Source organism: Heterodontus francisci, chromosome 17 (assembly GCF_036365525.1).
Source record: "Heterodontus francisci isolate sHetFra1 chromosome 17, sHetFra1.hap1, whole genome shotgun sequence".
NCBI lineage: Eukaryota > Metazoa > Chordata > Chondrichthyes > Heterodontiformes > Heterodontidae > Heterodontus > Heterodontus francisci.
The window spans coordinates 47585793-47602631 of record NC_090387.1 but is presented as its reverse complement, the minus strand read 5'-3'; the positions used below and the strand labels follow the sequence as shown (position 1 = coordinate 47602631).

General features: G+C 44.0%; 1 protein-coding gene across 6 annotated transcripts in view; it reads right to left on the bottom strand.

Moving 5' to 3' along the window:
- Positions 1 to 16839, bottom strand: part of phkb (phosphorylase kinase, beta) — a 368089-nt gene that overhangs the window by 148064 nt on the left and 203186 nt on the right. The gene's annotated exons all lie outside the window — the stretch shown is intronic.

Here is a 16839-nt window from a genome sequence, read left to right as displayed (position 1 = left end):
GTCTGAAGCCTTTGACACGATTGACCACAATGCCTCTCCACTGTCGTCCAACTGGGTGGGACTGCTCTCACCTGGCTCCATTCTTAATTATGTAATCATAGCCTGAGTATCACTTGCAATTGCTTCTCCTCCCATTCCCAAATTGTTACCTCTGGTGTCCCCCAAGAATTGATTCTTGGCCCCCTCCTATTTCTCATCTACATAAGATCATAAGAACTAGGAGCAGGAGTAGGCCGTCCGGCCCCTCGAGCCTGCTCCGCCATTCAATAAGATCATGGCTGATCTTTTCGTGGACTCAGCTCCACTTACCCACGCTCTCACCATATCCCTTAATTCCTTTATTGTTCAAAAAGATATCTACCTTAGCTTTAAAAACGTTTACTGAAGAAGCGTCAACTACTTCACTGGGCAAGGAATTCCATAGATTAACAACCCTCTGGGTGAAGAAGTTCCTTCTTAATTCAGTCCTAAATCTGCTCCCTCTAATCTTGAGGCTATGCCCTCTTGTCCTAGCTTCACCTGCCAGTTGAAACATCCTCTCTACTTGTATCTTATCTATTCCCTTCATAATTTTACATGTTTCTATAAGATCCCCCCTCATTCTTCTGAATTCCAATGAATATAATCCCAATCTACTCAGTCTCTCCTCATGAGCCAACCCCCTCAACTCCGGAATCAACCTAGTGAACCTCCTCTGCACCCTCTCCAGTGCCACTACATCCTTTCTCAAGTAAGGAGAACAAAACTGCACACAGTACTCCAGGTGCGGCCTCACCAGTACCTTATACAGCTGCAACATAACCTCTCTGCTTTTAAACTTAATCCCTTTAGCAATGAAGGACAAAATTCCATTTGCCTTCCTAATTACTTGCTGTACCTGCAGACCAACCTTCTGCGATTCATGCACAAGGACACCCAGGTCCCTCTGCATAGCAGCATGCTGCAACTTTTTACCATTCAAGTAATAATCCTTTTTACTGTTACTCCTACCGAAATGAATGACTTCACATTTATTAATATTGTATTCCATCTGCCAGACCTTTGCCCACTCACTCAATGTATCTATGTTCCTCTGCAAAGTTTCACAGTCATCTGCACACTTTGCTCTGCCACTCATCTTAGTGTCATCTGCAAACTTTGACACCCTACACGTGGTCCCCAACTCCAAATCATCTATATAAATTGAAAATAATTGCGGTCCCAACACCGATCCCTGAGGCACACCACTAGTGACTGATTGCCAACCAGAATAGCACTCATTTATCCTCACTCTCTGCTTCCTGTTAGTCAACCAATCCTCTATCCATGCTAATACTTTACCCCTAACACCATGCATCCTTATCTTATGCAGCAGCCTCTTGTGCGGCACCTTGTCGAAAGCCTTTTGGAAATCTAGGTACACCACATCCACTGGGTCCCCATTGTCCACATGCTGCCCCTCAGCTGCATCATCCAAAAGTACGGCTTTAGTTTTCACACGTGCCTTGACGGCACACAGCTCAATCTCACCACTACCTTTCTCAACTCCTCCTTTGTTGCTAAATTATCAAATTTCTTATCCTGCACCCGGTACTGGATGAGCAGATATTTCTTCCTATTAAATACTGGGAAGACTGAGCCATTGTTTTCGGTCCTTGCTCTAAACTCCGTTCCTTAGCTACAATTCCATCCTTCTTCCTGGCACCAGACTGAGACTAAAGCAGTCTCTTCGCAACCTTGGTGTCATATTTGACCCTGAGACGAGCTTCCCACCACATATTCACGCCATCACTAAGACTGCCTCGTTCCACCCCTGTAACATCACATAACTTCACCCGTCTCAGTTCTTCTGCTGCTGAAACTGTCATTCATGCCTTCGTAACCTCTAAACTTGACTATTCTAATGCACTCCTGGCTGGTCTCCCATATTCTAACCTCCGTAAACCTGAGGTCATCCAAAACTCTGCTGCCATGTCTTAACTTGCACCAAGTCCTGTTTCCCTATCGCCCCTGTGATTGCTGACCTACAGTGGCTCCCAGTCAAGCAGCATCCTGATTTTAAAATTCTCATCCTTGTTTTCAAATCCCTCCATGGCCTCATCCCTCCCCATCTCTGTAACCTCCACCAGTCACACAACCCTCCGAGATAACTGTGTTCATCTAATCCTGGCCACTTGAGCATCCTCGATTTTAATTGCCCTACCATCGGTGGCTATGAATTCAGCTGCTTAGGCCCTAAGCTCTGGAATTCCCTCTCGACCTCGCTTTCTTCCTTTAAGACACTCCTTAAAATGTACCTCTTTGACCAAGCTTTTGGTCATCTAATGTTATATCTCCTTATGTGGCTCAGTGCTATATTTTGTTTTATAATGCTCCTGTGAAGCACATGGGGCATTTTGTTATGTTAAAGGTGCTATGTAAATATAAGTTGTTGTTGCGTACATGAGTCAAGTTATCACTAGGAAGAAACTGTCAGGTTTAGTGCATTTGGTTGGTTGGTTGATTGGTGTATATATCAAATGACTTATCACTGCGAAGTTGGCCTATATCATGTAAATAAAGAAGTGCAATAAAAACTTTATAGTGCAATTACTTACATAAACTCTCTCTTTGGTACAATTCTGAAGTTAGTAGGGCAGATTAAATTATCAGTCTTCACAGAAAATTGCTTGCAATTTTTCACTTCTAACAGGTGCAAGGACTCATGGAATTCTTTGTCATGAAGACTAAGACCGTCAGTTCAACTGCCTCTGCTGCTCCCCCTTCATCTCACGCATCAAGCCAAACTTAACACCAGCCTGCCCTCGTCATGTCTTTCTCTCCTATATTCCCTCATGCCCTCCCCAGGGTTCATCTTGCCCATCTCCTGCTCTCCTGACCCAATTGCTGACAAGCTGCTGCTATCACAACTTCCCCTTGTGGCTCTAATGCTAGCCCCCACCTCAAGAAAACTGGTCTTAATTAGCTAAAAGATTATCGTTTTTTCAATTTAAATATGCATTAAGGGCTTGAAATATGGTATCATAAATATGAAATGGCAAAAGAATCTGTGCAACATCTGCAACAGGACATAGATAGGCTAACAGAATGGGCAGACAAGTGGCAGATGGAATTTAGTAGAGACAAGCGGCAGATGGAATTTAATATAGACATGCATGAGGTCCTGTATTTTGGAAAAAGGGATAGGAAGAGACAATATAGACTTAAGGGTACAGTTCTAAAGAGTGCCTGGGGAAAGAGGGACCTGGGGGTTCATGTGCATAGATTTTTGAAGGTGGCAAGATATATTGACAGAGAAGTTAGCAAAGCATATGGGAATTTGGGCGTTATAAATAGAGGTATTGAGTACAAAAGCAGGGAGGTTATGCTGAACCTTTAGAAAGCTGTGGTTCTGCCACAACTAGAGTATTGCGTCCAGTTCTGGTCACCGCACTTTAGGAAGGATGTGAAGATTGGCAGCGGGAGATCGGGGATTGGGGGAGTGGGAGATCGGGGAGTGGGAGATCGGGGACTGGGGGAGCGGGAGATCGGGGACTCGGGGAGCAGGAGATCGGGGACTGGGGGAGCAGGAGATTGGGGACTGGGGGAGCAGGAGATTTACCGGAATGGTTACAGGGATTTGAGATTTTAGCTACAAGATTAAGTTGGAGAAGCTGGGGTTGTTCTCCTTGGAGCAAAGGAGATGAAGGGGAGATTTGATAGAGGTGTACAAGATTATGGAAAGTTTGGATAGGATAGACAAAGAAATGTTGACGTCATTAGCTGAAGATTGTAAATTGGTAATGCAGGATGGATTCTGCAGTTTGTAAGGATTGAACAGGGAGACTGGGATTAATAAAAAGGGATAAGAGTAATCAAAGTACAATATTTGTTAAAAGGTAAATAGTGAAAGACATAAGAAAACAATAGTTGGAGAAATAAAACTGGGAACAAAAGAAAAATCAGGCAACAACAAAAAACAGGAAAATGAGGAAAAGAAAGGACAAGCAAAATAGGAAAATTAAAGAACGATGGTGCAAATAGGACAGACAGAGAGAGCCTCAATATGGATTGACACTATTCTAGCTTGTTCTTGTATACTGTAATTGTAACCCTTTGAGGGCTGCATTAACATTTCTGCAAACAAATTTCACAAGGACTTGGGGACACAGATTTAGAGTTTTGGGCAAGAAATACAGGGGACATGTGAAGAAGAGCTTTTTTACGCAGCTAGTGGTAATGACCTGGACTCGCTGCCTATGACAGTGGTGGAAGCAGAGATGATGAATTATTTCAGAAGGAAACTGGGTGGGCACTTGAGGGAAATAATCTTACAGCACTATGGGGATAGAGCCGGGGAATGGGACTGATTGAATTGCTCGGCAGAGAGCGAGCATAGATTCGATGGGCTCAATGGCCTCCTCCTGTGCCGTTATGAATCTATGAAATTTTTCACCAACTAATGTCTATTGCAAATAATTCTGAACAAAATATTGTGGCATATTAATGTTACTGCTCTTAAACTGGTTTTACTGGGCAAATTGTTGGGCATACAGGAAACACTCCTGCTCCTCCTAACCCACAAACAGTGCGATAAAGGCGTTCACCCCCTGGATTGAGCCCTTCTCACCTCCTTTCAGCTGCCAGGTTTCCCGAGGCCTGGGAACCCCAGTCAACTTGAGTTAAAAATAGAATGACTATTAAAATAAAAACAGGAAGCCTCAATACAATATTTAAATGACCATCCCCCTGCTACAAGTGCATTGGTTGCCTGCCCCCTGTTCTGCCTCCACTAAAACCAGAAGTGAGTGGCTTTAAGATGTGTTCAGTTCCTGTTTTAGAATGTTTGAATCTTAACCTCTGACCCAACCCAGTTATTTTTGGGAGTTAAGATTCAGTCCACTCATTCTAGCTTACCGCAGGTATGACATGCACTCTCACACTGGCATACTGATAACATGATTCAACTCTATAATAGCCGCATACTGATTGAGCTGCTTTTTGTGAGAATGATCTGCAGTACAAAAACCTACAACATGTTTCCAAGACACAAAATTATTCATGCTTGCCACCTTCGATATGATTTTCAAACTTTTAAATAAGAAGGACTAGAAAGCTACATTATCCCTTTAGGCACTACAGTATTTTTAGCCAGGATTTAAAACAGAAGTACTTTGAATCACCATGGAAGTACTTTCTGCCAAACGTTACAAAGCAAATTTGCAAGCTCATAGAATTGAAGAGTCAAATGCTGCCTTGATGTCAAGGGCAGTCACTCTCACCTCTTGAGTTCAGCTCTTTTGTCCATGCTTGAACCAAGGCTGTAATGAGGTCAGGAGCTGAGTGGCCCTGGCGGAACCCAAACAGAGTGTCACTGAGCAGGCTATTTCTAAGCAAGTGCCGCTTGATAGCACTGTGGATGATATCTTCCATCACTTTATTGATGATTAAGAGTAGACTGATTGGACAGCAATTGGCCAGGTTGGACTTGTCCTGCTTTTTGTGTACAGGAAATATCTGGGCAATTTTCCACATTGCCGGGCAGATGCGAGTGTCGTAGCTGTACTGGAACAGCTTGGCTAGGGGCGTAGCAAGTTCTGGAGCACAAGTCTTCAGTACTATTGCTGGAATATTGTCAGGGCCCATAGCCTTTGCAGTATCCAGTGCCTTCAGTCATTTCTTGATATCGAATTGGCTGAAGTCTGGCATCTGTGATGCTGGAGACTTCAGGAGGAGGCCGAGATGGATCATCAACTCGGCACTTCTGGCTGAAGATTGTTGCAAATGCTTCAGCCCTATCTTTCGCACTGATGTGCTGGGCTCCCCCATCATTGAGGATGGGAATATTTGTGGAGCCACCTCCTCCAGTTAGTTGTTTAATTATCCACCACCATTCATGGCTGGAAGTGGCAGGACTGCAGAGCTTAGATCTGATCCGTTGGTTATGGGATTGCTTAGCTCTGTCTATCGCATGCTGCTTACGCAGTTTGGCATGCAAGTAGTCCTGTGTTATAGCTTCACCAGGTTGACACGTCACTTTGAGGTATGCCTGGTGCTGCTCCTGGCATGCCCTCCTGCACTCTTCATTGAACCAGAGTTGGTCCCTGGCTTGATAGTAATGGTAGAGTGGGGATATGCCGGGCCATGAGGTTACAGATTGCGGTTGAGTACAATTCTGCTGCTGATGGCCCACAGCGCCTCATGGATACCCAGTCTTGCATTGCTAGATCTGTTCGAAATCTATCCCATTTAGCACAGTAGTAGTGCCACACAACACGATGGAGGGTATCGTCAACATGAAGGCGGGACTTCGTCTCCACAACGACTGTGCAGTGGTCACTCCTACCAATACCATCATGGACAGAAGCATCTGCGGCAGGCAGATTGGTGAGGATGTGGTCAAGTATGTTTTTCCCTCGTTGGTTCCCTCACCACTTGCCGCAGACCCAGTCTAGCAGCTATGTCCTTTCGGACTCGACAAGCCTGGTCAGTAGTGGTGCTACCGAGCCACTCTTGGTGATGGACATTGAAGACCCCACCCAGAGTACATTCTGCGCCCTTGCTACCCTCAATGCTTCCTCCAAGTGATGATCAACATGGAGGAGTACTGATTCATCAGCTGAGGGAGGGCGGTAGGTGGTAATCAGCAGGAGGTTTTCTTGCCCATGTTTGACCTGATGCCATGAGACTTCGTGGGGTCCGGACTCGATGTTGAGGACTCCCAGGGCAATTACCTCCTGACTGGATACCACTCTGCCACCACCTCTGCTGGGATGGTGATGGCAGTGTCTGGGACATTGACTGTAAGGTATGATTCCGTGAGTATGACTATGTCAGGCTGTTGCTTGACTAGTCTGTGGGACAGATCTCCCAACTTTGGCACAAGCCCCCAGATGTTAGTAAGAAGGACCTTGCAGGGTCGACAGGGCTAGGTTTGCCGTTGTCGTTTCCAGTGCCTAGGTCGATGCCGGGTGGTCTGTCCAGTTTCATTCTGTTTTATTGACTGATCCAGTTCCCTAATTCCTCACTTGTGACCTTCCCAAGAAATACAAAATGTACATTTTCCCCAAAACATGGAAATAAGTTTTTAAATGTCAAAGAAACTCCGATAATACAGAAAAGGAATGTCACAATGGCTGAGGGCTGAACATCTTTGTGTGTTTCCTGATGCCTCAATGAACAACACTGGTATGGTGCCTGAAATGACTCCTGAAAATAGCCTTGTTTTTTCAACTGATGCACATCCTCCTGTCACCATAAGCTCTGAGGCATATGAATGTTCAGCAAGACAGATGTATTGGGGGCTAAATTAGATCGGCCCCTAAAATGGGCACAGGGATCTCAACATGATTAACACAAGCACATTGACTGAAATGCATTCAGCACACCAACGTCATGCTACCTTCACATTGTAATGATTAGAATGAACTAACTGCGTTGTTCATTGACTGAACACATCAGCAGGAGGCCCAAAACCATAATGTCTCAGTACTACTTAAAGCTGGTTTGCACTGCTGAAAGACAGCCTACAGCTCTTAAAGGGGAGGTGCATTGTGGCTGGAGTAGGTTCTGGGAGTCATGCAGGAAGTGAATCCGTCCCAGGAAACAGCGAGAAATGGTACAACATGGGAGAAAGCATGAGAGATATCCTGTCTCCGCAGGGGTCCAGGAGGCCCTCCAGACACATGGTGAAAAGGCAGTGAGAGCAGATAGCTGCGGAGGTCAATGCCTAGAGTCAAAGCCAAAGGAACAAAGCACAAGGGTGAGGTTGTGGTGAGGGGAAGGGAGAAGATAAGACATGCGTACTTATAACATCTGCAGCTTGTAAATCAGAAGAGACTGTGGGTTGAGGGGGAAGTGAGATTTGAGAAGGAGAACTAGGAATGAGGAGCTGGATGCAGTGCCACAAGAAGTTCAATGAACTCACCTGAGTGGTCAAGTTCAGTGAATGCATCTTCAAATGCCATATCCTACCAACTGCACCTCAGCCTCAGCCAATTGAGATCACCAATTGAGCAAATGAGATCACCTTTCATTCTTCTAAATGCCAATGAGTATAAGCTTCAATTCACCACACTCCCATCACTCATCTACCAACAATATGTATCAATCAAGACTTATACATAACATTCACATGCTTTATCCAAGAACATAAGAAGTAGGAGTAGGCCATTTGGCCAATCGAGCCTGCTCCGCCATTCAATAAGATCATGGCTGATATAACTGTGGCCTTAACTTGACTTTCCTGCTTGCCCTGCAGAACCCTTTACTCCTTTGAAGATCTAAAATCTGTCTAGCTCAGCCTTAAATATGTTCAATGACCCAGCCTCCACGGCTCTGTGGGGTAGAGAATTCCAAAGATTAATGACCCTCACAGAAGAAATTTCTCATCTCTGGCTTAAATGGGAGACCCTTATTTTGAAACAGTGCCCCAGTTCTAGATTCCCCCACAGAGGAAGCATCCTCTCAGCATCTACCCTTTCAAGCCCTCTTAGTATCTCATGTGTTTCAATAAGATCACCTCTCATTCTTCTAAATACCGAGTATAAGCTTAACCTGCTTAGCCATTCCTCATAAGACAACCCTTTCATCCCAGGAATTAACCTAGTGAACCTTATCTAAATTGTCTCCAATGCAGGTATATCCCTCCTTAAATAAGGAGACCAAAACTGTACTCTGGAAGTGGTCTCACCAACATGTTGTGTAGTTGCAGCAAGACTTCCCTATTTTTATATTCCAACCCCCTTGCAATAAAGGCCAACATTCCATTTGCCTTCCTAATTACCAGCTGTGCATGGACACTAACTTCTTGTGATTCATGTATGAGGACACTCAGATTCCTCTGTACCACAGCATTCTGCAGTCTCTCTCCAGTTAGATAATATTCTGCTTTTCTATTCTTCCCACCAAATTGGACAACCTCACATTTTTCCACATTAAACACCATCTGCCAAATTTTTGCCCAGTCACCTAACCTATATATATCCTTTGCATTCCCTTTGTGTCCTCCTCACAACTTGCTTTCCTACCTATTTTTGTATCGTCAGCAAATTTGGCTACAGTACACTTGGTCACTTCATCCAAGCCATCAATACAGAGCGTAAACAGTTGAGGCCCCAGCACTGATCCCTTTGACACCCCACTGCTTACAGTTTGTCATTCTGAAAATGACCCATTTATCCCGACTCTGTTTTTTCTTAGTTAGCCAATCCTCTACCCCTGCTAATATATTACCCCCAACACCACGATTTCTTGTGCAGTAATCTTTTATATGGTATCCTCTGGAAATCCAAATGCACTACATCTACTTTATCCACCCTGCTTGTTACATCCTCAAATAACTCTAATAAATTTGTCAAACCCACAATTTTCCTTTCACAAGACCATGTTGACTCTACTTGATTGTATTTTGATTTTCTAAATGTCCTGCTACTACTTCCTTAATAATGGATTCCAGCATTTTCGCAATGACAGATGTAAGACTAACTGGCCTATAGTTTCCTGCTTTGTGTCTCCCACCTTTCTATAACAGAAGTATTTTATTTGCGGTTTTCCAATCCACTGGGACCTTTCCAGAATCTAGGGAATTTTGGAAGATTACAACCAGTGCTTCCACTACCTCTGCAGCCACTTCCTTTAAGACCCTTGGACGCAGGCCATCAGGTCCAGAGGACTTGTCACCTTTTAGTCCCATTCATCTTCCTAGTAGCTTTTCTTTAGTTATAGTGATTTTGTAAAGTTCCTCCCTCCCTTTTTCCCCTCAGTTTTCAATTATTCTTGAGATTTTGTTTTGTTTCTCCTTCCATGAAGACAGATGCAAAATACTTGTTCAAAGTCTCTGCCATTATCTTGTGTTCCATTATTAATTCCCTAGTCTCATCTTGTAAGGGGCCAACATTTACTTGAGCTATTCTCTTCCTTTTTGTATACTTGTAGAAGCTTACTGTCTATTTTTATATTTCTTGCTAGTTCACTCTCATATTCTAATTTCTCCTTCTTTATTTTTTCAGTCACCCTTTGCTGGTTTCTAAAATTTTCCCACTCTTCTGGCCTACAACTCATCTTCTCAGCATTTACGTCTTTTCTTTCAATTTGATACCATCCTTAATTTCCTTAGTTAGCCACATATGGTGCATCCTTCTTGTAAAGTCTTTCTCAATGGTATATATTTTGTTGGAAGTTATGAAATATCTGCTTAAATGTCTATCACAGCTTGCTTCCTGTGTCACCTTTTAACCTATTTTCCCAGTCCACTACAGCCAACTCTGTCTTCATACTTTTATAAATGTCTTTATTTAAGTTTAAGGCACTACCTTCAGACGTTTCTCAACCTCAAACTAAATGTGCAATTCTAACATGTTATGATCACTTTGTCCAATCGGTATGAAGATTAAAAGTGCCCATGGTTATTGCAGTACCTTTCTTACAAGCCCCCATTATTTAGAATTTCTTGATTTATACTCTGTCCTACAGTGTGGCTACTGTTAGGTGGCCTATAAACTACTCCCCCAGTGACTTCTTTTCCTTGCTATTTCTTATCTCCACCTAAACTGATTCTACATCTTGATCTTCTGAGCCAAGATCATTTCCCACTGCTATACTGATCTCATCCTTTATTAACAGAGTTACCCCACCTCCTTTTCCTTTCTTAGAACATAGAACATAGAACAGTACAGCACAGTACAGGCCCTTCGGCCCACGATGTTGTGCCGAACCTTTAACCTACTCTAAGATCAAACTAACAACCTACCCTTCATTCTACTATCATCCATGTACCTATCCAAGAGTCGCTTAAATGTCCCTAATGTATCTGCTTCTACTACCACCGCTGGCAGAGCATGCCACGCACCCACCACTCTCTGTGTAAAGAACCTACCTCTGACATCTCCCCGAAACCTTCCTCCAATCACCTTAAAATTATGCCCCCTGGTGATAGCCCTTTCCACCCTGGGAAAAAGTCTCTGACTATCCACTCTATCTATGCCTCTCATCATCTTGTACCCCTCTATCAAGTCACCTCTCATCCTTCTTCGCTCCAATGAGAAAAGCCCTAGCTCCCTCAATCTTTCTTTGAATATTTTTGTTCCAGGAATATTCAGTTCCCAACCTTGGTCACTCTACAACCATGTCTTTGTAACGGCCATCATATCATAACCATTCATTTCTATTTGTGCTATCAAGTCATCCATCTTGTTACGAATGCTGTGCGCATTCAGATAAAGAGCCTTTAATTCTGTCCTTTTACCATTTTTCCCTAGTCTGACTCTATTTGCTGATGCACTCTTACATTTGTATGCTCTGTCCCTTCCTGTCACACACTGGTTATCATTACCCGTAATGCTATCCTGCACTATTGCCTTGTCCTTTCTTGTTAACTTTCTAAATCTCCCCTCACGGGAACTCTCCCCTCAATTATTTAGTTTAAAGCCCTCTTTACAGTCCGAGTTATCCGATTCGCCAGGACACTGGTCCCAACTCGGTTCAAGTGAAGCTCGTCCTAACAGTACAGCTCCCTCTTTCCCTAATTCTTGTGCCTGTGCCCCATGAATTGAAACCCACTTATCCCACACCAATCTCGAACCCACACATTCAACTCTCTGATCTTATTTACCCGGTGCCAAATTGTTCGTGGCCCAGGCAGTAATCCAGAGATTACCACCTTCGTGGTTCTGTTTTTAATTTAGCCCCTAGCCGCTCACACTCCCTCAGCATAACTTCTTTCTGAGTCCTACCTATGTCGTTGGCACCTATGTGGACCACAACAACTAGATCCTTCCCCTTCCACTCCAAGTTCCTCTCCAGTCCCAAAGAGATGCCCTTAACCCGGGCATCGGGCAGGCAACACAGCCTTCAGGAGACATGCTCACGGTTGCAGAGAACCATATCTATCCTCCTAACTATACTGTCCCCTACTACTACTTTTGTCTCTCCCCACTTGAAAGACCCCTGTACCCAAGTCCTATGGTCAGTTTTCTCAACCTCCCGACAGCCCCTGCTCTCGCCCACACAGGCTGCAAGAACCTCAAATCTGTTGGACAAGGGCTGAGGCTCCTCCAGTGTTACCTTCTGGATCCCCATAGCTGCCTCACTCATGGTCAAACCTTCCTGTCCCTAACCACGGACCAAATCGGAAGTAACTAACCGAAGAGGTGTGACTGCCTCCTGGAACAAAAAGTGTCCAGGTAACTTTCTACCTCTCTGATGCATCGCAGTATCTGAAACTCAGACTCTAGCTCATCAACCCTGATCTGAAGTTTCTCGAGCTGCAGACACTTACTGCAGATGTAGTTGCAGTGCATCACACTGGTGTCCACCAGCTCCCACATGCTACAGCGGCAACACATTACCTACCCAGCCATCTTTATTGTATTTTGTTTCACTAATTAGGATTTCAAGTTTACAAATATCACTCAATGATAATCTGCAGTTATTTGCCAGTCATGGATGAACTGGACGAACAGCTAACAAAATCGGAACTCGCTGATGCCATTGATTCTCTAGCTGGTGGAAAAGCCCCTGGACGGCATGACCCCTGAAATAATCAAGAGTGCCAAGCCTGCTATACTCTCAGCACTCCATGAACTGCTTTGCCTGTGCTGGGATGAGACAGTAGTACGACAGGACATGCGCGATGCCAATATCATCACTGTCTATAAGAACAAGGGTGACCGCGGTGACTGCAACAACGACCATGGAATCTCCCTGCTCAGCATAGTGGGGAAAGTCTTCGCTCGAGTCGTTTTAAACAGACTCCAGAAGTTGGCTGAGCATGGAAGATGGCAGGATCCCCAAGGACGCATTGTACAGCAAGCACGTCACTGGTATCAGACCCGCCGGCTGTCCATGTCTCCACTTTAAAGACGTCTACAAACGCGACATGAAGTCCTGTGACAATGATCACAGGTCGTGGGAGTCAGTTGCCAGTGATCGCCAGAGCTGGCAGACAGCCATAAAGGCGGGGCTAAAGTGTGGCAAGTCGAAGAAACTTAGCAGTTGGCAGGAAAAAAGACAGAAGCGCGAGGAGAGAGCCAACTGTGTAACAGCCCCAACAACCAATTTTATCTGCAGCGCCTGTGGAAGACTCTGTCACTCTAGAATGGGCCTTTATAGCCACTCCAGGTGCTGCTACACAAACCACTGACCACCTCTAGGTGCTTACCCATTGCCTCTCGAGACAAGGAGGCCAAAGAAGAAAGCTATATTGAGTAGTTTAACTAGTTAAGCTGTAAATTTAATACACAACTTATATTTCCCCAGTACTAGTTCAAACTACAGCCCCAGATTACAGAAAATGAAAGAAACCTTTAAACTCACCAACCAATCAGCTGCCTGCCTACCTAATTAATGCCTCTGGACTGCAGTTCTCAGGTCTCACAGTCTCCTGCTCCCCCTCTCGGAGCACACCTTGTTCTGCAAAAGACCTCTTCCCTCACTGTGCCAAATTCTCACACTGACCAAATTCCCGATTTAAGCACTCTGCCAAAGCAGGACTCGGTCGAATTGGACTTCATGCTACTTCTCACCATCAGACACTTAGAACAGCTGCAAGCCACACACCCACATCTCAAAGCCTGTACACATGCCAGCTATTTAACCATGACAGCTACATCAGCCAAACAGACTGCACAACACTCTGACACACTTCCCTCTCTCTTGCTGGACAAGGTGACAGACAACTGGAGACAGCAGGAGATAACCAAAGGGTGTTAGGCAAGTCCTAACCCATGGAGGAGATGTTGCTGGCTATTATTGGAATAGCCATAGCCAGCGGTGGGGCTAAAACCATGGAAGATGATGGCACCTTCATTCCTAATCCTACTTCCCAAATCCCACTTCCCCCTGAACCCACAATCTCTTCTGATTTACAAGCTGCAGATGGTATAAGCTCTCTCCCTTCCCTCACCACAACCTCATCCATCTGCCTTGTTCCTTTCTGATACCCAAGAAGCACAACCTGGTCTGACGCTGAAAGAACACCAAGAAGAGTGTGATGAAAAAGATACAGCACCATTGCTTGATTTCACACTCTCAGCCACAGGCTCAGATACTGACACTGCATATCTTAGAGAATAGATTAGAGGCGGGATCTGCATGTGGTGAGACACTGGGCATGAGTGCGCTGCAGCCAGGGCAAAGGGCAAGGATAGCGCAGGTGCCAGCCCACTGGATTGCGTGGTTGCCCACGGGACTTGCTGCACAGGACACTGCTGAGGACTTTGATGGGGCAGCCTACAGAAGAAGGTTGATGGGTATGCACAACAAAATACGGTGCATGGGAAGCCTGCCAGAAAGCCGACGGTCAATTACAAGCAGCATGGAGGAGTCCAGCATCAACATAATATGGGCTTTGTACACACCTCGCGGCCCTTCCTTATCAGCATGGAAATGGTGGCCAACTCCATTTGTACACTTGTGGACCCAACCATGATGCAACGTCTGATGGTTGATGTCTCAGTTTCATTGCAGCACAAGATGGGAGAGGCACATGTGGGGGCTTGTGTGAACGACACGAAGCCAGTTCAATTTGCAACGGTGGACTACTGATACACTCTGAATTATGTACTGCATGGCTAGAAATTGGGCAGCAAGGCACATAAGACACTCAGGCCACTTATAGGACTGATTAGTACTGCTGTATCTGGAAGAATTATGAAGGCATGACCCTAAACTTGTAACAAAAAGTCATCAAATTATATGATTTTTCCAAAATAGATACTGTACTTGCCCATAGCGTATATAAATATAGGTAAAAGGTAATACAATGTTACATGTTCATTTCAGAAAAAAACTCAAACAAGTAGTTCTAAACTGCAGGGTTTTCAGAAAGCTGTCAACTGCAGCTCAGTGGTGGACCTCTTACTTGAGTCAGAAGGTTATGGATTCAAGACCCGTTCCAAAGGCTTGAGCACATAATCTGGCCTAACACTTTATTGTGGTACTGAAGGAGCTTCCGCTGCACAATTAGAGGCACCATCTTTCCCAAAAGATGTTACATTGAGGCCCCAACTATCCTCTCAATTGGATGCAAAAAATCCCATGACATTATTCGAAGTGATGGGATGTTCACCCTCAGCCAACATCACTAAAACAGATTATCTGGTCGCTATCTCATTGATGTTTGTGGGACCTTGCTGTGCACAAATTGGCTGCTCTGTTTCCTACATTATAACAGTGACTGTAGAAAGTACTTATGTGTTTGTAAAGTACTTTGGGATGCTGTGAGGCTGTGAAATTCACTGCATAAATACAAGCTCTTTCTTTTGTTACGACCAAGGTGGGAGGAATGAACTGTTTATTCTAGTCACAATTCTTCACAGGTCACAACATTATATTTAAAATTTTCCCACTTACTGATACCGTCTATTTACTCTATTTAATATACTCTATTTTCCCCAAAATAAAACACACCAACCAGGTTTCTTTAATCAACAATAACATTATCAGTTTAAAATAAACCAAGTCTTAACCAATAATGAAGTAAAACATACACACAAATTGAAATATTAAAGCCGCTTATTTATCCTAGACACACACACACCCATACCCATCCATACACACCAGTTAACTTACCTGTTGCAAATAAAACAGAAGGGGAAAAAACACTTAGGATGAAAAGAAGGTATGGAAAAATGTCCTTTGTTTTGGTTTGGTGTCCCATATGCGTATAGGTGGCTGTCACTAGGATCGTCCTCAAACAGTTCTTTCTGGGTGATGTTGAAGATCAGTTTGGGTAGGCTTTCCAAGAGATGCAGCTACATAGGCTCCAAATAGGCTTACAGCAAGAATTCAGCAACAAGCTTTCAGTTTCCACATGTTCAATATGCAAAGGTTTTTCAAACATGCAGGGTTTCTTCAAATACAGGAGGAAATAGGAATCTGACATATTGAATACAGGATTTGTTTTCAAGAGAGAGAGAGCTGAGCTGTTATTCTGCTGGCAGGCAAGACAGAACTGTCTGTTGTAGCAGTTCAAACTGAAACTAAAACCTTCCAGAAATCAAGTCTCCTGACATCTATTAATCTTGACATGTCACTTCTTTGTAAACATTTCCCCAATTCAAAAACAACCCCTGCTGGGTGATTATTCACAGATAGGTGCCTTCCAGTAAGACTTATTTACTAGCCAAATCCAGTAACCTTCTGGTGACTTCTTCTTAAAAACCCACAAAGTTTAGCAATCTCTTCAAGATCCGGATGAATCAGTCCATAACTCAAATAAAAGTCCTTAACATATTTTACAAAAGAAATAGAAGCAATCTCATAACACTTTCTTCTACTTCACTGTAAAACTTACTGTTCAGTACAACACTCTCAAGACATTCAAAAACTCACTGTGTGCGGAGACCAAGCGCAGACTGGGTGACTGTTTTGCGGAACACTTCCGCTCGGTGCGCAAGCAGGACCCTGAGCTTCCGGTTGCTTGCCATTTCAACACTCCCCCCTGCTCACATCTCTGTCCTGGGATTGCTGCAGTGTTCCAGTGAACATCAACGCAAGCTCGAGGAACAGCATCTCATCTACCGATTAGGCACACTACAGCCTGCCGGACTGAACATTGAGTTCAATAATTTCAGAGCATGACAGCGCCCCCCTTTTACTTTCATTTTTAGTTGTTTTTTTCTTTTTTCTTCTTTTTTACATTTTTTACAACCCTTTTTTTGCATTTATTTCATTTCATCTTAGTTTGTTCAGTTTGCTTACCCACTGTTTTTTTTCATGTTTGCACTTGCTGCTGTTCAATATTCAGTCCGTTAACACCTATTCTGTACTAATCCTTTGTATTTCAACACACCATTAACATATTGTTTGCCTTTGCTCCATGACCTTTTGGTCAGCTATGTGGCCTTGTCCAATCTGCACCTTCTCCTTTGTTATCTCTTG